Here is a 27,000-nt window from a genome sequence, read left to right as displayed (position 1 = left end):
AGGGAGGTGCTATTTTCTGACTAATGGAGGCTTTCAATTTGTAGAGTGAGCACTCTGTCTGGAAGCATCAATCTAGCTTCGGTGGTAATGCTCTTGATGGATAATTGAATTTAATAACCCCCACCTCAAAAGGTTAACCACTTTAAACTTCTGAGAATTGGTCCCATTTCATCTCGATTTTAACCGTCTATAAACGAAGGCATGGATCTTACTTATATTACATTTTTACTCAGGAAAGACAGAAATAAAAGTTACAAAAAGGGTGAAGTTTCATTTTCATTTTAAAACTGCTTACAGTTTTATTTTCAAAGCTACATAATCACAATTTATTCCCCAAGACCTACAGCCATTTAAAGAAACTCCTTACCATTAATTTGTCAAATATACCATCTTATATCTTATACCATCTTTACCTTCTATTGGACTTGTATTTCTGGTTTGTATCAAAGTTTAACAAAACATACTTCATTTTCAGTAATGTAGGATTTGTGTAGCAATTGACATGGTTTCTGCATTCTACTAATTATCTAGGATGCAATCCTACTTAGCTAATAAACCAATTTTTAAAAACAGGTTTCAACGTAAAATATCAACATGACTTCTTCCTAATCCACTTTAGTAATACTAAATTAATTTATTTGCATTATATTTTCCTCACAGTAGCTCGTATTGTTGATCTATAGAATTACTATGAAAAGCAAAGGTCTTATTATGCCAGACAAGATGTTCTGCAGCAGTTTAATATTGACCCTATTCTCTTGCTGCTCATAAATATGTAAAGACATGATCTCAGCCAGAAGAACCCCAGGGACATCCCTTGTCTCGACTCACCACAACCGATAGCAGAAATATCACAGAAAGCTTAACAGGGAACAAACTTATCAACGGTATCTGGGAAATTGTAGTATGTACAAACACTAAATAAATTGTTTATCAGCTTCTACCTCAGGCTTGATGTAAACTGGGAACTCCAGTTATACAAAACAGGACAGTACTTATTCATTTGATTAATTCATCTCAAATCTCCAGCCCTTCCCCCTCCCCACTTAAAGAAAATGGAGTACGAAGATTTATCATAATGCCACTTGAAGTGTCCACAGTTTGTTCAGTTGAACTGACTTTCTTTCCTTCACTGGATGTGGGCATCACTAACAAGGACAGTATTTATTGCTACCTTCTTGAACTGCTGCAGTTAGCGTTGTGTAGGTACACCAAAAGTGCTGTTAGGTAGGGAAGGAGGGAGACTAGTTTTGCTCCAGTATATTGTTGAGTAATATCCATATGAACAAGATCCATACATTGAGGCTTGGGATCAATTTTCTGACATCATGGCGAAATTGCTGTGGTTGGAATGATTGGTGATGAAAGTACTGGCATCACCAGATGGTAAACTTTCTTTTTGGAAAAAAAGCATCAGCACATCTTGCATCACACAAGAAATCAATCACCCCATTAAAAATACTAAAACGGAAATGCAATATTCAGAGATAACCAAATACTGAATTGTTGCCTCCCTCTTAATTGTGTCAATAAAACAAGCACTTTGTTTTTAATTCAGAAATCTTAAATGCTAATATATGGCACCAATTCAATATGTTCCTGATGGCTTCCAATACTACCCTATTACCATAAATATTTGTGTATAAGAATAGAAATTCTGTCGCCACTAAAAGTATGTATGACTGGGGTGGGGTGGGGTGGGGTGGGGGGGGGGGGGGGGGGGAGGCATGGGAAGAATCCACAGGTGATATTTTCCTTCAACCTTTTCTCCAAGTAAAGCAACTTCAGCCAAGGCAGTGGACACAGTAGAAGCACCATATCACAACAGTTATTACTCTGCTGCTCCATGACTATATCAAGCTTCTTTTGATCTCAGCATGTGAGATGCTGTTACAGCATCATTTATTGCCCGCCCTGAGTTGGGGGGTTAGCTTCAACAGGGATAGAAAACTGCAGAATCGGATCACACTCTTAAATGCCCTCTGAAATAATGGGGGAGGCAGTGGCATAGTGGCAACGTCACATTTCTTGTAACCAGAGGCCTAGGCTAATGATCTTGGGAAATCTGAAATTTGAATTCAATTAATAAAAATCTGGAATTAAAGCTAGTCTAATGGTGACCATGAAACCAGGGGGAGCTGCCCTGGGAGCCCTCAACATTGACTCCGGACCCCATGACGTCTCATGGCATGAGGTCAAACATGGGCAAGGAAAACTCCGCTGATTACCACCTACTGTCCCCCTTCGGCTGATGAATCTGTGCTTCTCCGTGTTGAATACAAATTGGAAGAAGCACTAGGGTAGCAAGGACGCAGAATGTACTCTGGGCGGGGGACTTCAATGTTCATCACCAAGAGTGGCATGGTAGCACCACTACTGACTGAGCCCTAAAGGACATAGCTGCTAAAGTGGATCTGCAGCAGGTGGCGAGGGAACCAAGAGGGAAAAAGCCACTCTACCGCGTCCTCACCTATTGCAGATGCATCTGTCCATAACAATACTGGTAGGAACGACCACTGCGCAGTCCTTGTGGAGACAAAGTCACATTGAGAAGACCCACCATCGTGTTGTGTGGTAAATGGGATAGATTTCGAACAAATCTAGCAACCCAAAACTGGGCATAGGTGAGGTGCTGTGGGCCATCAGCAGCACCAGAATTGTACTCAACCACAATCTGTGACCTCATGGACTGGCATATCCCCCCAGTCTACCATTACTATCAAGCCAGGGGACCAACCCTGGTTCAATGGTCCAGGAGAGCATACCAGGAGCAGCACCAAGCATACCTCAAATGAGGTATCAACCTGGTGAAGCTACACTACTTGCATGCCAAACATCAGAAGCAGCATGCAATAGACAGAGCTAAGCAATCCCACAACCAATGGATCAGATCTAAGCTCTGCAATCTTGCCACATCCAGTTGTGAATAGTGGTTATATAAATTAAACACTAACAGGAGGAGGCGGCTCCACATATATCCCCAACGATAGGGGAACCCCATCTCAGCCTCCTCCTGAGGTCCTCAGATGCCAGACTTCAGCCAATTCGATACACTCCCCATGATATGCTCCTCCTGCTCTATGTGGGAAATCAGGGACGCTTCCAGTGTCCCTGACGACCATGTGTGCAGGAAGTGTATCCATCTACAACTACTGGCTACCTGCATTACAGAGCTGGAGCTGCGGGTGGATTGATTGTGGAGCATCCGCGATGCTGAGGACGTCGTGGATAGCACGTTTGGCGAGGTGGTCAGGTAATGGCTGCACAGGCAGAAAAGGGATGGGTGACCACCAGGCTGAGTAGTAGGCACAGGCAGGTAGTGCAGGAGGCCCCTGTAGCCATTCCCCCCTCAAACAGAATTACCACTTTGGATACTGTTAGGGGGGGATGGCCTCCCATGGGAAAGCAGCAACAGCCAAGTTCGTGGCACCATGGATGGCTCTGCTGCACAGCAGGGGGAGAAAAAGACTGGAACAGCCATAGCGATAGCAGATTCAATTGTAAGGAGAACAGACAGGCGCTTCTGTGGCCGCAAATGAGATTCCAGGATGATATCTTGCCTCCCTGGTGCTCGGGTCAAGGATGTTTTGGAACGGCTGCAGGACATTCTGAAGGGGGAGGGTGAACAGCCAGTGGTCGTGGTAGATGTTGGTACCAACGACATAGGTAGAAAAAGGGATGAGGTCCTGCAAGATGAATTTAAGGAGTTAGGAGCTAAATTAAAAAGCAGGACCTCAAAGGTAGTAATCTCAGGATTACTTTTTGTGCCACATGCTAGTGAGTATAGGAACAGGAGAATAGACCAGATGAATGCGTGGCTGGAGAAATTGTGCAGGAGGGAGGGATTTAGATTACTGGGACATTGGGACCAGTTCTGGGGAAGGTGGGACCTATACAAGCGGGACGGGCTACACCCAGACAGGACTGGAACCGATGTCCTCACAGGGGCGTTTCCTACTGCTGTGGGGGAGGATTTCAACTAGAATGGCAGGGGGATGGGAACCTGAGCAGGAAGACTTGAGGAGGAGGAAACAAGGATAGAAACGAAAGACAGGAAACAAAAAGGCAAAAGTGGAAGGCATAGAAATCAAGGGCAAGAAACAAATAGGGCCATATAGTGCGAAATAATGCTAAGATGACTAAGAATGCAGAAAAGACAAGCCTAAAGGCATTGTGTCTCAATGCGCGGAGTATTCGCAATAAGGTAGGTGAATTAACCACGCAAATAGATGTAAATGGATACGATATAGTTGCGATTACGGAGACATGGCTGCAGGTTGACCAAGGATGGGAAGTGAACATCCAGGGGTCTTCAATATTTAGGAAGGACAGGCAAAAAGGGAAAGGAGGTGGAGTAGCGTTGTTAGTAAAAGAGGAAACCAATACAATAATGAGGAAGGATATTAGCTCAGAGAATCCTGATGTGGAACCTGTATGGGTGGAGCTAAGAAACACCAAGGGGCAGAAAACATTGGTGGGGGTTGCATATAGACCCCCAAATAGCAGTGATGTAGAGGATGGCATTAAACAAGAAATTAGAGACGCATGCAATAAGGGTGCAACTGTAATTATGGGCGATCTTAATCTACATATAGACTGGATAAACCAAATTAGCAATAATACTGTAGAGGAGGAATTCCTGGAGTGCGTATGTGATGGTTCTTGGACCAATACATTGAGGAACCAACTAGAGAACAGGCCACCCTATACTGGGTATTGTGTAATGAGAAAGGATTAGTTAACAAACTTTTTGTGTGGGTTCCCTTGGGGAACAGCAATCATAATATGATAGAATTCTTCATTAAGATGGAGAGTGAAAGAATTGATTCCGAGACTAGGGTCCTGGATCTAAATAAAAGGAAACTATGACGGTATGAAGGCATGAGACGCAAGTCAGCTATGATGGATTGGGGAACATTACTTAAAGGGTTGACAGTGGATAGGCTAGCATTTAAAGAGCGCATTGATGAATTGCAACAATTGTTCATTCCTGTCTGGCACGAAAATAAAACAGGAAGGGTGGCTCAACCGTGGCTTACAAAAGAAATTAGGGATAGTATTAGATCCAAGGAGGAGAAATATAAAATGGCCAGAACAAAGCAGCAAACCTGAGGATTGGGAGCAGTTTAGAATTCAGCAAAGGAGGACAAAGGGATTGATTTAGAAGGGGAAAATAGAGTATGAGAGTACGCTTGCGGGGAACATAAAAACTGACCTGTAAAAGCTTCTATAGATATGTGAAGAGAAAAAGATTAGTGAAGACAACTGTGAGTCCCTTACAGTCAGAAACAAGGCAATTTATAATGAGGAACAAAGAAATAGTAGACCAATTAAATACATACTTTGGTTCTGTCTTCACAAAGGAGGACACAAATTACCTCCCAGAAATGTTGGAGTCTAGTGAGAAGGAGGAACTGTATGAAATCAGTATTGTTAGGGAAATTGATGGAATTGAAGGCCGATAAATCCCCAGGGCCTGAATCTACATCCCAGAGTACTTAAGGAAGCGGCCCTTAAAATAGTAGATGCATTGCTGGTCATTTTTCAAAATTCTAGAGACTCTGGAACAGTTCCAATGGATTGGAGGGTAGCTCATGTAACCCCAACATTTTAAAAAGGAGGCAGCGAGAAAACAGGGAATTATAGACCGGTTAGCCTGTCACCAATAGTGGGGAAAATGCTAGAGTCCATTATAAAAGATGCAATAGCAGAGCACTTGGAAAACAAGGACATGATCGGACAAAGTCAACATGGATTTACGAAAGGGAAATCATGCCTGACAAATCTATGGAATTTTTTTTTGAGGATGTAACTAGTAGAATAGATAAGGGAGAAACAGTGGATGTGGAGTATTTGGACTTTCTGAAGGCTTTCGATAAGATCCCACATAACAGATGAGCGTGCAAAATTAAAGCACATGGGATTGGGGGTAAGATACTGACATGGATACAGAACTGGTTTTCAGACAGGAATAAACGGGTCTTTTTCCAAGTGGCAGGCAGTGAGTAGTGGGGTACCCAGGGATCAGTGCTAGGACCCCAGCTATTCACAATATATATTCATGATACAGATGAGGGAATTAAATGTAATATATATCCAAGTTTGCAGATGACACAAAGCTGGGTGGGAGCGTGAGCTGTGAGGAGGATGCAGAGAAGCTCCAGTATAATATGGACAGGTTGAGTGAGTGGGCAAATACATGGCAGATGCAGTATAATGTGGAGAAATGTGAGGTTATCCACTTTGGTGGCAAAAACAGAAAGGCAGATTATCTGAACGGAGATAGATTGGGAAAGGGGGAGGTGTAGCAAGACCTGGGTTTCCTTGTGCACCACTCGCTGAAAGCAAGCATACAGGTGCAACAGGCAGTTAAGAAGGCAAATGGTATGTTGGCCTTCATAGTGAGAGGATTTGAGTACAGGAGCAAGGATGTCTTGCTGCAATTATACAAGGCCTTGGTGAGACCACATATGGAGTATTGTGTGCAGTTTTGGTCTCCTTATCTGAGGAAGGATGTTCTTGCTATGGAGCGAGTGCAGCGAAGGTTCACCAGACTGATTCCTGGGATGGCAGGACTGACGTATGAAGAGAGATTGGGTCGATGCAGGAAGGATGTTCCCGATGGTGGGAGGAGTCCACGACGAGGGGTCACAATCTAAGGATAAGGGGTAAGCCATTTAGGACTGAGATGGAGGGATTTCTTCACCCAAAGAGTGGTGAACCTGTGGAATTCTCTACCACAGAAAGCAGTTGAGGCCAAATCATTAAATATATTCAAGAAAGAGTTAGATATAGTTCTTGGGGCTAAAGGAATCAAGGGATACGAGGAGAAAGCGGGAACCGGGTACCGAGTTTGGACGATCAGCCATGATCATATTGAATGGCGGTGCAGGCTCGAAGGGCCGAATGGCCTACTCCTGCTCCTATTTTCTATGTTTCTATATCAAGAAACAGCTGAAGGCACTAAATACTGCAAAGGCTATGGGCCCTGACAATATTCTGGCAATAGTACTGAAGACTTGTGCTCCAGCACTAGCCATGCTCCTAGTCAAGCTGTTCCAGTACAGTTACAACACTGGCATCTATCTGGCAATGTGGAAAATTACCCAAGTATATCCTGTGCACAAAAAGCAGGACAAATCCAACCCAGCCAATTACTGCCCCATCAGTCTACTCTCGATCATCAGCAAAGTGACGGAAGGGGTCGTTGATAGCGCTACCAAGAGGCACTTGCTTAGCAACAACCTGCTCACTGATGCTCAGCTTGGGTTCTGCCAGGGCCACTCAGCTCCTGACCTCATTGCAGCCTTGGTTCAAACGAGAAAAAAGCTGAACTCTAGAAAGGAGTGACTGCCCTCAACATCAAGGCAGCATTTGACCGAGAATGGCATCAAGGAGCCTTAGCAAAACTGGAGTCAATGGGAGTCGGGAGGAAAACTATCCGCTGGTTGGAGTCATACCTAGCACAAAGGAAGATGGTTGTGGTTGTTCGAGGTCAATCATCTCAGCTCCAGGACATCATTACAGGAGTTCCTCGGGGTAGTGTCCTAGGCCCAACCATCTACAGCTACTTCATCATAAGGTCAGAAGTGGGGATATGTAATCATCACTGAACAATGTTCTGTACCATTCACGACTCGATACTGCAGCAGCCAGCGTCCAGATGCAGACAGACTTGGACAACATCCAGGCTTGGGTTGATAAGTGGCAACTAAGATCTGTGCCGCACAAGTTCCAGACAATGACAATCTCCAAAAAGAGAGAATCTAACCTTCTCCCCTTGATGTTCAATGGCATTACCTTCGCTGAATCCCCCACGATCAACATCCTGAGGGGTACCATTAACCAGAAACTGAACTGGACCAGCCACATAAATGCCGTGGCTACAAGAGCAGGCCAGAGGCTGGGAATTCTGTGGCGAGTAACTCACCTCCTGACTGCCCAGTGCCTGTCCACCATCTACGAGGCACAAGTCAGGAGTGTGATAGAATACTCTCCACTTGCCTGGATGGGTGCAGCCCCAACAACACTCAAGAAGCTCGACACCATCCAGGACAAAGCAGCCCACTTGATTGGCACCCCATCCACCACCTTCCACATTCACTCCTTTCACCACCGAAGCACAGTGGCTGCAGTGTGTACCATCTACACGATGCACTGCAGCAACTCACAAAGTCTGCTTCGACACACCTTCCAAACCCACAACCTCTACCACCAAGAAGGGCAGCAGATGCATGGCAATACCAGCACCTGCAAGTTCCCCTCCAAGCCACCCAGCATCCTGACTTGGAACTATATCGCCGTTCCTTCACTGTCGCTGGGTCAAAATCCTGGAATTCCCTTCCCAACAGCACTATAGGTGTACCTGTACCCCAAGGACTGCAGTGGTTCAAGAAGGTGGCTCCCCCTCACCTTCTCAAGGGCAAGTAGGGATGGGCAATAAATGCTGGCTTAGCCAGCGACGCCCACATCCCCCGAACGAATAAAACAACCTTGACTGTGGTGTGATGCACTAGCGAACAAAATATTTGACGTGAGGTAATTAACTTCAGTTAGTTACCTAAAACATTTTTATTCATAGATTTAAACCATGTAAACAATGTCCAATGTGAGCCTCATGCGTGCAAGATTATGCTTCTGCAAAAGGCTATCTCATTGAGCTAAGGCAAGAATGTCATTATGTATTACCTGTTGGGGCTTGCACCTTATGAATCGGCACTTGAATAATTAAGATAGCAGGGCTGCGGGCACCTCTAGAACTAGCCCAATATAAATCACTTGCTTCCAGAGTGGGGGATGAGCTGAAAGAAATCCTTTCCATCGTACTAACAATGTTTTGAAATATGCAGAGCTTATTTTTCAGTGAAAATGTTGGTAAGAACATAATTAAAGCAAAATTACATGGTTGTCTGTCAATATCTGTATTTAAGATTCTAGTTAGCAATCTATACAGATGGTCAATATTTAAAGTCCATGACCTTTCATCAGAACTGGCAAAGGATAGAAATGTAATAGGTTTTGAATAAGTGAAGCGGGGGGGGGGGGGGCGACAGTGGAAGAAGAACCTGGCCTGGGTCTCTGGATTACTAGTTCAGTGACATTACCACTATGCCACCTTCTCCCCAGTCTGGAGTATGGTAGAGTACTTGCCACTTATCTGGATAAGTGCAGCAGTAGCAAGCTCAGTACCTTCCAAGAGGCCACAGTCTACTTGTCAATACCCTGGACACTAGACTCAGGATCCACCTCTGCCATCAATGGTGCACTGTGGCTGCAGTATGTACTATATAGAGGATGCAATGCAGCAGCTCATCAACCTTGCTCCATCAGCATCACCCAGCCTCACAACCTCTCCAGCTGAGAAAGAAGAGGCCAGCAATGCTGTGGGAACAACATTTAATTTCAGCTTCCACTCCAAGTCACACACCAGCCTGATTTGAACATATATGGTTGTTCCTTCATGATGTCTGTGTCAAAATTTGGAATTCCCTATCAGTATGGGTGTACCATTAACACACAGGCTATAGTGCTTCAGAGTGGTTTGCTAGAAATAGCAAATACAAGACATATTGCTATTGTATACAGCAGCTGTGGAGAGAGAAACAGAGCTAATGTTTTAGCTGGATGACCTTTCATCAATCATTCTAATTGGCAATTTCACAATGTTCGGCTTCAACTACGTGTGGTGCTATTCCAGGCTGGTGTGAAAGCACATTTTAAAATTCTAGAATAGGCATGTTGCGTACTTGATAAAGGATCTTTTTAATGGTCAGTAGAAGTGGATGGACCCACTGCATTTAAACATTAGAAGAGTTCTGTGCATGCATAATAATGATTTATTGCTAAGGTTAATGCAACAAGGAACTGGCAGTGTAGTTCAGGACTGATGGCTGAATATTGCACTATACAGGTACTGCTGAGTCTCGTATCTATGGTATAACAGTGACCTTATCAAAAGATTTTTTTGGATATTGTGTACGCTTACATTAAATTTAATTTATTGGGAGGGAAATATAAACCTAGAATTACACTGCACATTTACTGAGTGAAATTTCAGTAATTGCCATAGTACTTCAATATCATATTGCACTAGATATCAGTAACAAAACAAGGCATATAGCCAGAGCTTTCATGGTATATAGCCGGAGCTTTGTTACCACTAAGCTGTTTGTGTGCTTTCTTATTCTGATCTGCTTTGTTCAGAATAGAGAAATTGTATTGAATATTTAAAAACTTGCAAATATATTCAAAATACAGTACCTAGTTCATACATATTGGATAATTTTGGAAGAACCGCCTTTATTCCATGTTCTGGTGTCAAAGAATGCTTGCACGTATGGTATAATTCTGCACAAGACATATTTACTGTAAAGAGATGGGGAAGAAATTCTCCTCCCCTTGAATAGAATTCTCATTTTTAATAAACAAACATCAAATGTGTTGTAGAAAATATGTATCATATAAAAGAATTCTTGGAATACTAAATATAAAAAGGCATGTTACAGGCATGGCAGCTGGTGGAATTTAAATTCAATTAATTAATAAAAATCTGGAATTGAAAGCTTGTCTCGGTAATGGTGCCATGATACCATTGATTGTAAAAACCCATCTGGTTCACTAATGTCCTTTAGGGAAGGAAATTTGCCATCCTTACCTGGTCTGGCCTATATGTGACTCCAGACCCATAGCAATGTGCTTGACTCTTAACTGCCCTCTGAAATGGCCTAGCAAGCCACTCAGTTGTCAAGGGCAATTACCAGCAACATCCACATCCTATGAAAGAATAAAAAACTTAACCCTAATAAGAAAGGGAGAAACTGTGGGGACCAGGTGGTGAGTCACTCATCACTCATCTTGTAGACATGGGGTTGATGTGGCTCATTTAATTAAGCATATGGTCTGTGGTGATCCCAGAATGTTGGTAGTAGGGGACACGATAATGGTGGCACCATTGAATACGCAAGATTAGGAGTGGTTTCTTGTCACAGAAAGAAAGCTTGGCTGCGAATTCCATGGTCTCAGAAGGTGTAATAGCAGCTAAGTACTAAATTCATGACATGGTATTTGCTACAAATGCACCCTAATTCACAAAATCTTAATAAATTGCTTTAAAGCTCAAACCTAAAATTCATATACAGGTTTAAGCTATGCACAAATTCATTTTTAAAAAATTAACCCCACTGAGCAGGAGAGATGTATTCATTCCATTTAGATATTCACAATCACATTCCAAGGTTCGCCAAAAATCTGGATGTCAGTAGTAGAACATATCTAACTGCAGCCTCTACTTCTCTCATTCGAGCACTTTCAACAGGAGCCACTTAATATGTTGATTCTCCTAGCATGCTTTACTTAACAAGTAGATTGTAGCTAGGGGAAAAAATTGCTGGACCAAAGTATTGCATGCTGTAACACATTACCTAGGTCTAGCAGTTGCTTAAAAAGATTGGTTATTTGTTGTATATGGTAAAACCACACAGATTTATATAGTGTTGATTAAAAACAACAAAACAGACACTGAGCCTCTGCCATCTTGAGTCATAAGAGCATTAAGAAATAGTAGAAGTAGGCCATATGGCCCCTCGAGCCTGCTCCACCGTTCAATGCCATAGCTGATCTTCTACCTCAACTCCTTTCCGCACTATCACCACATACTGTTGATTCCCCTTGTACAGAAAAATCTATCTACTTGTCTTAAATAGTTTCATTGACTGAGCACCCACGGCCCTCTGGAGTAGAGAATTCCAAAGAGTCACAACCTTCTGCAAAGAAATTTCTCATCTCAGTCTTAAATGCCCAATCCCTTATTCTGAGTCTGTGACCCCCTAGTTCCAAGTTCTCCAACCAGGGGAAATATCCTCTCAGCATTTACCCTGTCAATCCCCTTAAAAATTTTACATGTTTCAATTGGATCACCTCTCATTCTTCTAAACTCCAGGGAAAATAGGTCTAATCTACTCATTCCAGAAATCAGTCTAATGAACCATAGTTCCAGTGTACTCCCTCTAAGGCAAGTATAATCATGCTTAGGTAAGGGTACGCAGTACCCCAGCTATGAATGAGTCAGACTAAATAATATACTGCAGCCTCCCCAATTTACTTCATTCGCCATGTAGTATGAAAGATGATTAGCCCAAAAAATGAACTGTACAGTCACCAAATCCAATTCACAACTTCTATTCAATTCAGAACCAATGGAAAACCAAGTCAAGGCCAAATAAGTGCTTTCTTTAAAAAAAAAAGCAAATTCTTCCTCTTAACCACATATTAAGGGATGTGCGAGGCAAGTTCTTTACACAGAGGGTGGTGAGTGCCTGGAACTTGTTGCCGGGAGAGGTGGTGGAAGCAGGTACGATAGCGACGTTTAAGAGGCATCTTGACAAATACATGAATAGGATGGGAATAGAGGGATACGGACCCCGGAAGTGCAGAAGGTTTTAGTTTAGGCAGGCATCAAGATTGGCGCAGGCTTGGAGGGCCGAATGGCCTGTTCCTGTGCTGTACTGTTCTTTGTTCTTAGAGGCCATGTAAATCACCTCCCTTTTTGTTTGTTCAGTAGCCAATAATCATCAACACACACACACACTGGGAGAAACACTGCTAAGCCTAGGACTGGCTGCAAAAGCTTTAGTCAAAATTGAATAGTGTCCTACTTTCACCAGTGTTAACTCAAATAGAATGGGTCATCATTTTTCACACCCACAAAACTCAATAGCAACAAATATTTACTATGCAAACTCTACAATGTTCAAAGCTGTTCCCATATATTCAAAATAAATCCAGTAGACAATTACAAATTGGTCTTATATTATCTCAGAAAATAAGCACTCTTCAATACTCTTAATAAAGTCCAGTAACAATAACAAAAAGTTCAATGGCTCCTAGGATTCTTTTACCATAAAAGAACTGTCAGAGATTGTAGCACAGAAATTTTAAAGTAATTAAATAATCTGTAGTGCTTCACTGTTAAAGACTTGAGAGAATACAGATAAACTGCTTCTCAACAGTCAGGCACAGACAAGGCCTCATTTTAACAGTCATAAAGGAAATGATTCAACATACAGATATTAAAGAATTGGGTATTTTTATCAGCAATTCTTTCCCATAACTTGTCCTAAATCCCTCTGATTCGCAAATGACAAGCTGTTGTATATTATACGCATCGCTCTCAGTCTACACGTCCATTGCACTATTATAGTTAGGCATTGTTAGTTGAGCAATTCCTAATGAACACCGCATGCTCTACAGAATCATTATGGGTGTGACTGCACTAGTAACCACAGAACAAAATAAAACTCATTTTCCTTGGCCGGGGGGCTTGTTGGGGTGGGGGCAGTGAGGGGTGGTGGGGGGGTGGGGGCAGTGAGGGGTGGTGGGGGGGGGGGGGGCGGAGGGGAATCCAATAAATTCACTTTATACAAAATACTGTTGGTATGTCATAACAAATACAGCTTTTTCAAATGCAGATTTACTAAGAGGCTGTTGTGAAAATTGGTACATATCCTAGAACTAAAAATCAAATGGGATTATTCAGATATATTTACACAATATAAACATGACTGGCTGTAAAGGGATATCAAGCTTAACATAACATTACAAGGCAACAGAAAAGTAAGTTGCTCTTGACAGCTGTGATGTGGTTTTCTATTATTCTACATGTAATCAATACATCAGAAGTAGCTATCAGTTGGACTATTCAGTAAGTGAATTTACTTGAATGAATTTCAAGGAAATAGCAGCACCTATATTAGGCATTTAGATTGACAGACAGAAGGGCTATTATGCGCTCAAACCTTTGTTCTTATGAAAATTACACTCTGAATAAGACAACTTGCCTCAGTCTGACAGGTTACTTCCTGAGGATTTTTGCTCCCAATTTTGAGAGTAAAATTAATGTTCTTTCATTCTCCATTTACTAGTACAACCACACCCGTTAACACTGGAGAACATGTGTTTATTAGGAAATGTTCAAGTACAAATGGGTAAATATGATAGTGTCTAAGGCATATCTTTGGGATCTGGATATAGAAAGTACGATTAAACCATCAGCTTCAGCGGCAGATAAAAAAAAGGTAGTGTTAATCATGTGGAATTAATCACGAACAACTTCAGCCAAAAATACACAAGAAAATGTATCTCAAACATAGTTTAAATTATTTGTCAAACTGTACTTAATGACTCAAGTTTAAAGAATCATTAATCCTTTTGTTGATCTGCACAGTAAAGTTTTACATGGTCTGCATTTAAAACAGGCTTTCAATACATCAGAATGAGTGCCCAATTGTCTAAACGCATTGCGACAGATCAATCTTGTGTGCTGTCACTTTGGTTTATTAACCATCCAAGAATATATGTCTGCAGTAATTAATTTCTTTTGCAATAGGTGTGAAACAGTTGTTTGCATGGGGAAAATGAAGTGGAAGTCTGTGCCCTTAAACAGGATGTGTTTCAAACCAGTGTCCAGTTAACCAAAATATTTAACATTGAGCTAATGACAAAAGAATCTGGATTGTGAAAAAAAACATGCATTGAACCAAAATCTCATTAAATGGGCTTCACTGTACAAGAATTCAAAGTACAAGAACTACTCATACATTGGTCCTAATGTAACTTCAGAATACAGGTTTAATGAGTTTTCTTAAAATCCCATGTCAGATCTGTAAGATGCAATGTGGATGACTGCAGTGAAATGTAATAATGCACTGTGTAAAATTGGATTACCTACTGTAAAATTAGATTACCTACCCAAAGTATGTTTTCCTTATCTGAAATGTTATTCAACTCTAAATGCAATCAGAAATTTCCCATCATACAACAGAAAGCAACAGTTACCCTGTTCCCTTCGCAGCTTTACTACGACTGTTTTGTGTTCTTCCTCATCCAAATAAACAAGGTCTCATTCTGAGCCATACCTGCCTTAAGCAGCGGGCACAGTAGCACTGAGTATTACAGATCATGCTTTAAAAAAAAGCAGCACGATGAAGGAAAAAGGGGTGAGCTTTGTACAAAATTGTCCAGGCAAGTATTAGGTTGCTTTGGTTGTAGAACCCTCACCTCTGAGTCAGAATTACAGATTCCAGCCCCACCTTCAGGACTTGACCTTTCAGCATTGAGGGAAGTGTGGTACTGTTGAAGGTGCTGTCTTTCAGTCAAACCATTTAACCAAAATCCCGCTGCTTGTTCAAGTTAACAAGATGATCCTGTGCCACTATTTAAATAGCGCAGGAAGTTCTCCTGATGCCTTAAACAACATGATCCCTCAAACAACTTTGCCAAGTGGCTTCCTACTGCACCTTATTTCTTTCCAGGATACTATACACACACTCAAAGTGAACTCAAATGCTAAGTCAGGAATGGAGCAAGTGGGGCATATGTAGCTAAATAACTTTTCAACAAAAGGAGTAAAACAGGTTTAATTATTTAATACTATACTCTGTTCTAAAAACAGAGTTTCTTTGCCAGCAGTGTTTAGTTTCACCAAAGACCAACCTGGCTCCTAAGGTTTCCTGCTTCAATCTCACTTAAGCCAGATGCTTAAACATTAGCCTTTCAAATACATGGACTCCATGGTGAAGTGCAAGCAGATTTAAACTGCATCAAGACTGCCTTATTCCGATTGAATGATCCACAGGGTCAGTTAATTTGGAAATGGTTTTAGCTTGGGTTAATTAAGAACCACCATGGACTTGTAAAAGGGAAGTTGTAACTTACGTCTTTGGGGGAATAATGGAGTACAATGATAAAGGAAATGCAATTGTTGCATATATGGATTTTCAAAAGGTGCCATGTAGGAGTCTTGTTGATAAAATTAAGGTATGCAGTATTAAAATGGTACAGCAGCATAACAGCTAAAGGGCAGAACTCAGGATTGAGGTTGATGAATGGTTTTTAGATTGAGGGATGGAAACTGTGGTGGCTTTCAGGGATGTTCAGTTACAGTACTTTGTGCAGTACTAGATGCCACATTATAGTAAGGACATTGAGGCTTTGGAGACGGCACAATGCAGATTCATTGCCTAGCATGAGAAATACAACATAAAGATTTGAAGAATAGGGTTTCACCTGCTCCCCCCTCCCCCCACCGATTAGAAAGCCATGAATTACAAGCAATACAATAGATGTGTTTAAAATTAAGAAACTATGGGACAAGATAGTTAGAAGTGACTGTTTTCAGTAGTTGAGAGGCCAAGAACAAGAGACCATAAATGCACTGCAAAAGATTTAGAACAGAGGGCAGGAGAACCTTCTTCAGATCGAGTTGCAAGGCTGTGGCATTCACCTCCAGGGTCAGCAGAATGTACATCAACATTCGAGATTAGATTAGATTAGATTGGTAGATGAAGGAATATGGAGACAGAGTGTGTACACATGATTAGAGCTATTTGCTTGTGTGGTAGGTAATAACCAACATTGATTGTTTCTATAATAAAAGCAAAATACTGCAGATGCTGGAAATCTGAAATAAAAACAAGAAATGCTGGAAATACTCAGCAGGTCTGGCTGCATTTGTGGAGAGAGAAATAAAGTTAACGTTTCGGGTCAGTGATCCTCCTTCGGAACCGGATTGTTTCTACCCTCATTGCAACTTCATGTTTCCTATGTTCATTTTTAGGATCACTGTTCTTCTCTAACAAAAAATTTATCCAACATTTATCTGTCCAATCTACTGTCATGGTCCTGCAGGTTTTTTTTCGTAATATGCGGTTTGCCTTTAAGGCTTGCAAGGGATCAGTATAGCTTTAAGAGCCGGCAAGCCTTGGGAGTTATAGGAAGGTGCATTTTCGTTGCCTTAGAAACAGCCACTTGGAGACTGCGATTCAAAGGGTGCATTCTCGAAACCATGGAAACAGCCACTGGGAGTGAGCCTGATGCGATACATTCGTGACAATTCAGTTTGAACACACAGTCAGACACAAACAGCTGTGATAAGCACACCTGAAAAAAAGCGCTCTACCATTTAAACTGAAGGAATAGAATTTTAGTCTGTTTAATTATTATCTCAAAATTCTAAAAAGTCAAGCCAAGACAGAGATCTCTGGTAATTTAAATTGAAGAAAGGGAAGTTAGGCTGTGACAATCTTTTATCCTTCAAAAACTCGAAAGTCAGACTGATTCTGTTGAAAGTGTTTACAAATCGTTAATTGTTGAAATTCGCGGGACGTCGGGCAGCATTGGACTGTAAATTTGAAAGGACTCTAATTTTTCTATTTTTAAATGTTCATAGTGTTTAATTTAATTCTTTTAATTCAAGAGTTAATTTGTTAATTTCAAAACACCTGGTTTGTTTAGCCTCATTCGGGGGTTAAATAGATGGTACAATTTGGTGGGTCTCTCTTTAATTTGGAAAGTTTTTAAATGATACGTTAGCCGATCTGTGGAATGATGGGATTGAATCAACAGTGCGTTGGTCCCACCACAATCAAAATCATATATTTTGATTGGGGGGCTTTGACAGGAGCGGTCAGTCGTAACACTACTAACAGGTCTATCTTACAATCGCAATATGCTCCCACATTTTGTCGTCTTTGCAGATTTTGATATTGTGCCCTCTACAGGCAAGTCCAAATCATTTTAATGCATCAACAATGAGAGGCTATATACTAGAAGATAGACTGGAGAAACTGGGAGTCTTTTCACTGGAGCAAAAAGGTTAACAGAAAATCCAATAGGGGGGGTTTAAACAAGATAAATGTTTCTACTGGTTGGAACTACAGGATATAAATTAAAGATCGCCAAAAATAAAAGAGCAGCAAGAACGGACAAAGGAATATGGGTAAAATGGCCTCTATGTTTCGAGGAGGAAACAAACAGAATATGCTGGAAATACTCAGCAGACAGCATCCATGAAGCCAATGATGCTGCCTGACCTGAGTATTTCTAGAATTTTCTGTTTATATTTCAGATTTCCAGTATTGTGGTATTTTGTCTCTTCTACGAGGAAGTTGTTCACATCCTCCATATTAAACTTCCTTGTTTACTTATATTAATTAATACTGCTGCAAAACCAAGGGAAAATGCCACCTTCAGGAAGTCATACACATGTCTTGCAGCCATTTTCGACATTCCCTAGCCTTAGTTTTACATCTATACAGAATACAATGCATTATTTACACACAAAGCTAGGTCAGTCTCCATCTACATCTCTCTGTTGCTAGAAATCATATGTGCATCAGTACATGATGTAAACAGGTTTCAGCAGTTGGAAAGAATCTGTGACATTTAACACTACCTTTTGAAAATCAAAACAACCAGAATAGGAACATTTTTCTACATGTAAATGATGAGAAAAAAGTATCAAGCTCATAACAGGCCCCTTATATAAGGGATAGAGAAAACACCCAATGCAACCATTGTAATTTTTCCCTATAATCAGAAAATTTCTAATTTTGCATGACGTTGAACAAATGAGGAAAAATATGTACTGATGAGACAAAAGTCTGCTGGAGTTGTTACCTGCAAGGATCTTACTGTGAAGAAAATTAAAATCACGCTCAAACCAATTCCTAATGGGTGTGCATCCTTAAAACAAAACTACCACTAATTTGGGAATCTTGCTCGCAGATACCACAAGAATGGAGGGCATAGGGAATGAAAACATGTCGTGGCAGTTAACTCTTCTGTGGCCTGGGTTAACGTACACTACTGTGACAGTTGAGCAGGAATTGTACTCTGTACCAGTCAGCTCTAGCTTGAGAGTGCTCGATGCAGACATTGAGTGCCCAAATGAGGAAACAATTCCACTTCTTTGAACATGTATCTCTTACAAGCATCCTATGGTACCTTTAACATAATAGAATATTCCAAATCCCTTCGCACAGCAAAAACAAAAACTGGTCAGCAATAAGAGTTAGGGAGCTGACTGAAGACATGGTGAGAAAGATAGATATTGAAGGAGGGGAGAGGGTGACAAGGTGCAACAGTTTTGGAGAGTATTCCGGTGTAAGACCAAGATGGCTGAAGATTCTGTAACCAAGGGCAGCGCAGAGAGATGTTCAGCAAGTCAGAGGTAAGGCTGGCACACAAGATTAAAGGAGGTTGCAGAGTTGACTTAGAGGACAGTAAGGAGAGGGTTCTGAATCTTGTTCATGGAGACATGGGAACCAGTCGAAATTTGAGCGACCAAGGTAAACAGGGCAACAAAGTTTATTGTAGAATTGGGCAGCAGAATTTGGCTGCACTGTAATTTTAGGCAGAGTAGAAAAGGGGAGGTTAACAAGGAAAATATTGGAATTGTTTAAAATGTAGATGACTAAGCAATGGAACAGGTTTTCAGTGACAGCAGAAATTGAGTAGGGGTGGAGATGCAACAGAGATGAAAATTTAATTTTTGTGGTAGCTAGGATGAATGGCTCGAAGCTTAGCTCAAGGCACCAAAGGTGAAAAACTGGGTTAGCAGTTGGAAAGGGGAATGAAACCACAGCAAGAGTGCAGAGCTTTTGGCACGAACTAATCTGAGTGACTTGGATTATGTCTGTTAAGTTGAAAAAAGTTCTTACTCAACTTATGGTTTGAATAAGCAGAAGTACAGTGATGGTCATGGAGTTAAAGGTTATGGCAGAGGAGAACTAGGTGTCATCAGCATACATTTGAAAGCTGACACCATGCTTACAATACAATCAAAGAGCTACAAGTAGACAAGGAAAAGGCGGCAGCTACAAATGGAACCATGGAGCACACCAACTTGACTTTGGACGATGGGAGAAAAAGGCATCGCAGGAGAAATCCTAACTGCATTGTGACAGGTAGCAATAGAAGCAAGTGAGGATAGTATCACAGAGCTGGACCACAAGTGAGAGAGGACGGAGCAGTCAATTGTCATTGACAAACAGGGTTAGTACACCATGATCACAGTCATACAGGACAGCGTTGGATACTTTTATATAAGTGCTCTGGATAGGGCAGACACTGGACGATGCCAACATGGAGCAGGTTTTAAATATGTTCAAGAATGTTGAGGAAAGGGATGTTGGAGACAATGGAGGGGTCAAGGATGTTTTGACAGTCGGAATAATGGCAGCCATCTTGAACAACAAATAGACAAAAAGAAGCCAATGATCAAGGAAAGGTAGTTGTGTGGTCAGGCGTTGGGTTGAGGCGAATTTGAGGGTTCAGGAAATGAGTCTCATGGTGATGGTGCACTTGATCAAAGGAGGTTGTGGAAAATTGAGGGTGAGTAATGAACATTTAAGAAGGGTATAACGGGGCTAGGGAGAAAGGTGCGATGAGTGACTCAGCTGAGCAGTTAGTCAATCTTCAAAATGAAAAAAACCATGACCTACTCACATTTTACTTGGAAGCAAGGATGGAGGGGTGGGGATGCGAAGAAGAGAAAGGTGGTTAGAGGTGATGATTTGTCATCAAGCAGGAGTTATCCAATGTTGCTTTTAACCTTCAAAATACACCTAGAAAGAGTTTTGTTACGGAGAGGGAGGCAAATTATTGCACGATGTGATCCAGCCAGATCTAGCAGGGAACAACCAGGCCAGTTATGCTGTAGATGTGTTCAAGCTTGTTACTCTCCTACTTAAGAACGTGGAGATAGGAATTGTACCAGAGGAATAGAAGACAGGTGACAGCCTTGAAGGAGGTAAAAATATTGAAAGCAGATACAAATAATATCCATAGCAGCAACTTCATGGTAGGTAGTGCCAGAGGAAACGAACTCTGGACTTTGAGAGGGTGTTGGGATGTGCAGGGAATTGTGGATATTGATTACTTTACCTTCTCTCTCAAAGATAGTCATTCACATACTGTTCAAAGAATATCTACTGGATCTCTCAACAGGTCAGTTGTTAATTGTACTCTTTTGTACAATGGTAAATCACACAGACAAGAAAATCCCATGTTCTCTCTTTAGTCTGCGCTGAATTAGTTGATCTTATTCAGGACAACAGAAAGGCACTATAATTACCTACAGCATTGCTGAGATAGACAAGGGTTTAAAAAAAAAGGCCAAGTTTCTGCATTCAATTGTCCAATGGCCTCCTGCAAGAAGACTCAATTGTGGGCAATAGGCAAGAAAAAAAACTTTTGTGAAAACATAATGCAGGTTCAGTCTTAACCTGCAATAGGGAGAAAAGTCGTACTTTGTGTTACTGTAATGACTGTCACATAGTATCATCTTTGAAAATTTGGTCACGTGGGAGGTCTAGATGCGGGTAGGAGATTCTTCAATCCCTTCTCCTTCGGGATGAGAATGCCTGCTGGTGACTGCCCTAATGCGATATTTTAGGCACCTGCTAGGAGGCACATACTCAGTCCCCAATTCTCCACACTCCTGTAAGGAATCATATTGCATCTGTTTGGCATCTTCCCCTCGCAGCAATCCAGAGATCTGGAATTCAGCAGAGCAGAGGAAGCAAATCTGCACATCTCCCCTCCCTAATCCGCAACACCACAACTTGCAGTCCAATGCACAGCACTACTATTGCTTCTTGTTTTACTATTTAAAAACTGCCATATAGTATGGCCATCAATAATACCTTCATTTCATAATGCAGACGACACTTTAAATGCCACACCTCATTTATAACATGTCCATCCTTGGTGCAATGCAGTTTTTGTCTAGCTCTCATACTGCTATAATTAATGTCATCAGTATTTAGATGTATCACGAGATATTTACATCATGAGGTTTAACTGTACAATTTCAAATATTGTATGTTAAATCTGCACAATGGTTTTTGAGTACCTACCAAAGTACATTATAAATTTCTCAATTGCTGAATTCAGAATTTCACTTTTCATCAACTGGATTAGACATTGTTTAGTAATGCTCACTTAAAAATTAACGAAGTATGTATAGCTGGTTATTGACGAGGATTCCCTTCCCTTCCTGTCCCACCCAAAGTCCAGTTACAGGCTTTGTATACATAAATTTTACAGACATAATTTCAACAATAACTGTGCTTTATAAAGCTTCTCTGTGGAAGTCAAGGCTCATCTTTTCAACTAGCATCCGAGTTCATGAATTGTGACCTCATTCTGTGGCAGACAAAACTAATTCACCAGACCGTCTGACAGCTCATTCATCACAGCTGAGACTCGGGCACTAGATTTTTGTGTCCGAGCATCATCACAATGGTTAATAGTGAATAAACTTGGTCTTCTTCAATCCCAAGCTGTTATATCTATGGCAATAACAATAGAGAGCATTCTTTATAAAAGAGCACTCTGATTTAAATCAATCCCGAAAGGCACCATGAAAGGGCAGGATCAGACTCTGTTATGATTTCCACGCCTCCACCAACATGGTCAAATTGAATACCAACACCCACTATGTCGACTAAGGAAGACTTTGGTTAAGTTACTGGATGTCTGCCAGATTCATATGATTCATCAGTTTCAGTACAGGAGGGGAGGATAATTTGTTTTCCCAAAAGGGTTGATTGCTGAGCCACCTTTTTAAAAACAAAATGAAATTCCACTTGCTGTTCCCCAATTTCTCAGCTTGTATGAGCACCTCCGTGGTATTTAATGCGGTTTATAAAAGAATGCATTTGATATTTCATATGCAAAGTTATAATACAAAACAGAACTGCAAGTCTAGAATTACTTCTTACTGTACTGTTATACATCCATTGCAAGTGGCCATTTTAGAGAAGCACCACTGCAGCCCACAATAAAGAACTGATCTGATGCAAGAGGAACTGCACTTTCTATACACTTTGATATATAATTCAAAATGTTTTTGTTTACATAGCTATAGCAGCAAAGAGCTACTTCCCTGACACATAGGCAGCACCAGGATTTTAATGCCTGGGATACTTGTGCCAATTTTTAAAAAGAGAGTGATCATGTCATCAGACAAGACAGCTATCTAACTCAACAACATGAAGGGAACTAAGTTAATGCTGCTGTGATACCTCATTTGTATAATCAGAGTTGTATTCCAAGAACATAGAGGCATTCCGGTTCCTGGGAGCACTACTACATGTGATGCATGCTGTATCAAATTTACCACATGTAACTATGCAGCATGAGCGATCCATTTTGCCCTTTCACATACACACTGAATCTACTTAGTGGCAAGTGAGCAATTACGAGTGCAAGTAAACACAGGACAGTTTCAATTCAAGTCTTAACACTAGATTCACTACTTGTGTAGACAAAGCAGCTCATTTACTAAAAGTTTTGAATTTTTCTATTCCTATTTTTATGCTGAACTTATGCCAATGTGGATATTCAACAACTTTAATTTAGGAAGTGCCTTTAATATAGTAAAATATCCCAAGACATGCCAGCAACGTAGAGGATATTGAGATAGGTGACCACAAATTCTGTACAAAGTAAAATTTAACAAAGATTCCACTGACAACATATAAGCAGTAGGCAAATGAATTCACATCAATCCAAAAAAAACTTCTCCACTGCTCCTCTTATGTAACTTTCTTTCACAAAAACGTGGGAAACCACTTAAATGATGGAAATTCTCCCATTGAAAGTTAAAACGAGGATCCTTCACTTTGCTTATGGTGAGCTGAGTTATCATGAAGCCTGACTCACTTACACAAACATTTTTATGGTCATTTCCCAGTGCACCAAAAGTTCTTGTGGAATGACCTCTGTACTGGAATCAATATTCATGTTGCAGACCTCCTGTTATCAAGGGAACTTTGAACAATGGAACTCACCATCCTCTTAAGGCAGTCAAGATAACGAAGTGAAATGGGTACATTTTATTAAGCAATTTCTTTAAATAATTTTTTTAAAATCACATTAAAAATGAATAAATGGATAGCTATATAAGCAAATGAACTAAATCTAATTTCCATGGGACAGAGATTTGTGGCATTTTATGGACACATTTAAAAATGTTTTTTTCTCCTCCCCATTTTTCAATAATTTTCCACTCCTCATTTATTCAAAGGATTTGATACTTTGCTGGGCACCCTGTTGTACCTCTCCGAAGTGTCCATTCTCCATGTGCAAGCATAGGCTGATTGTCAGCAGGGTACCCAATCATGTGGGGCCTCTCAGCCAACCTCAATCATGTCCTCAACTGACATCTACACGTTCCCCAAAACCCACTGAGAGAAGGGGCTGACAGGCGGCAATCAGAAGCAGGAATCTGTCTATTTTTTCCTCCCTCAGGCAAAAGCATAGAGTCCAATTATCACCCTTTTTCTTTCCAAACCAATTAATGCTAAAATCATTTATTTCTTCCTAATCACTTCGTCTGGAGATTAGTGCTGTGACTGCACTCAGCTTCAAACATTCTTTGCATTGGTCAGGTTTGCATTCAACATGTATTACATTTAAAAATTGGCGGCAAAAGTGTTTTTCCAGGGGGACACTGCCATGGTTGTTCCGAAGAACAAAAAACAGTGAAACAGGATGGTACCATTTCCACAAATCAATGACAGTTTTCAAAGTGGAGCCTACTTCATCGCATCAGTTATACATAGAATAAAACACTAAGATAATGTCCCTTTAAATCAGCTGAAACTTTTCCAGATGAAGAACCTGCAAATATTGATACAGTTCTACAATGTTCCTATCCAAATCCAAGAAACACAGTTTTAGTTACCCAAAGCAACAATACAGAAAATCTTCTTTAAATTGGTATTCAGTAACAAAGTGTGTGCCAACCTAGAAATACAGGGAAAATTATGAACAGAATTTTCAACACAATAAAAGCTAGAATTTAAAATTTTCCAGATATTGCTCATGACACTGGCAGATAATGATGGCCTTGCAGACAGCTGGGTTTCTCTCAGGGCCAGAGACTTCAGTTAGAAATCTTAACTTTTAGATCATTTTGGTACAGAAGCAAGAGTTTGACATATGAGGATTTACTTACACAATATATGACTAGTTCAACAGGAGACCATATAAAATGCAAAGAGATTGCGGTCAACTGCTTGCCTACATAACAGTCACTGCACTTCAAAGAGCAATTCACTTAATAAGGTGCTATGAGACGTTTAAAGTGAAAACCCACTGTATATGTTAATTATTCTGGGGTTAAAAGACATAGTAGTAATATCAGAAAAAAAATTATATTTTCATTAACTACAATATCTCAGAAGTACTTGGCTTCAATTTAAGAGCAGTCATGTAAATTAAACTATCCAGTCCCCAACTTATAAAAAAGGTTGGCATTCACTCCAGTTCTTCTGCATGTAACTAGTATCTCCAATTGACACTCTCAAAAGAACGATTCTAAAAAGATTTTGCTGATATGTCAAAATCAGCCAATACGTACCATTGTCGAATGTGAGGAACCATAGTTTTATTATTCTGAATCTATCAACCAATCGACATCCATGTTAGGCTGCAATAAGCCATGTTTATTACATTTAGTTTTCTACAGGCATGAGTGACAGTAAATTTTAAAAGAATCATTGAATGGTTACAGCATAGAAGGAGGCCACACAGCCAGTCAAGCTCAGATAAGCTCGCTGCAAGAGCAATTTAGCTAACCTTACTCCCCAGAGTCAGCATGGATTTGTAAAGGGTAGGTCATGCCTAACTGACCGGACAATCTTTCGAAGAGGTGGCTGAAGTAGTGGACAGGAGCCGGTCTATAGATATTATTTAGATGGACATTCAGAAGGCACTTTTGATAAAGTCCCTCATAAGAGACTGTTAGCTAAAATTGAAGCCCATAGAATTCAAGGCAAATTATTGACCTGGTTAGGAAATTGGCTGCGTGGCAGGAGACAGAGAGTAGGGATAATGGGCAGGTACTGTAATCAGCAGGATGTGACTAGCAGTGTCCAGCAAGGGTGTGTGTTAGGGCTTCAACTATTCATCATATTTATTAACGACTTAAGATGGTGGAACAGAATGCCACACATCCGAATTTGCTGATGACAAAGATAGGCAGCATTGTAAGCAGTGTAGGTGGAAGCATAAAATTACAGAGGGATATTGATAGTTTAAATCAATGGGCAAAACTGTGGCAAATGGATTTAAACAAAGGCAAATGTGAGGTCATACTACTTTAAGCCTGAAAGGGATAGAACAGGATACTTTCTAAGTAGTGAAATGCTAGAAGCTGTGGAGGCCCCAAAGACTTGGGAGTCCAGGTACATAGATCATTAAAATGTCAAAAAAGGTACAAAAACAAAATCAAAAGGTTTAATGGGATGCAGGTCTTTTATATCTAGAGGATTAGAAACAAGGGGGTAGAAGTCACACTTGAGCTACAAAAATCCCTGTCAGACCACACCTGGTGTACAGTGAGCAGTTCTAGGCACCATATCGTAGGGAGGATACACAGGCCTTGAAGGGAGTGCAGAATGTTACCCGAACTCGAAGGGTTAAATTATGATGGTTGTATTTCCTGGAATTTAAAAGGCTAAGGAGTGATTTGATTATCCTTTTCAAGGCATTAAGGGGAATAGGTAGGGTAGATAGCAACTAATTCCACTGGTTGGAGAGCTGAACACTATTCATCCATACCCCTCTGCCCTTACAAACTACTACCCCAACTCCAAACTCCCTTCCCCCCCCCACTTGAACTTGTCACCTCCCAATCAGCGCCACAACACAGAAATGGCCATAATCAAAGTCACAAATGGTATCCTCTATGACTGTGATGCACTATTCCTCATCATCCTTCTGAATGTGTCTATAACCTTTGATACCGTTGACCACATCATCCTCCTCTGTTGCCTCACCTGGTTCTACTCTGACCTATCTAGTTGCAGCCAGAGAATCTCTTGCAATGGCTTCTCTTCTCACCCCAGCACCCATGAACTCTGGTATCTATCCTTGGCCCCCTCCTTAGAAGAGCAGGGCAAGGCTAGAATACTTTTGAGTATTTTATATCAGCATTTACTAAGAAAGAGGATGCTGACAAAATATTGGTAGAACATGAGATGGTAGAGGTAATGGAAGGGTGAAAATTGATAGGAAAGATGTACTGGAAAGGCTGACTATGCACAGAGTGGATAGGCCATCTGGTCCGGATCACTTGCATCCAAGGTTGCTAAAGGAAGTTAAGAGTGGAGGCAGCAGAAGGGCTTAGCATAATCTCCCAATCTTCCCGAG

At 40.9% G+C, this 27,000-nt stretch overlaps 1 protein-coding gene across 2 annotated transcripts in view; it reads right to left on the bottom strand.

Annotated features, from left to right (window-relative positions):
* Positions 1 to 27,000, bottom strand: part of fnbp1l (formin binding protein 1-like) — a 200,478-nt gene that overhangs the window by 131,565 nt on the left and 41,913 nt on the right. The window lies entirely within an intron of this gene.

Source organism: Heterodontus francisci, chromosome 8, assembly GCF_036365525.1.
Source record: "Heterodontus francisci isolate sHetFra1 chromosome 8, sHetFra1.hap1, whole genome shotgun sequence".
Lineage (NCBI taxonomy): Eukaryota > Metazoa > Chordata > Chondrichthyes > Heterodontiformes > Heterodontidae > Heterodontus > Heterodontus francisci.
This window is presented reverse-complemented; position numbering and strand designations above follow the sequence as displayed.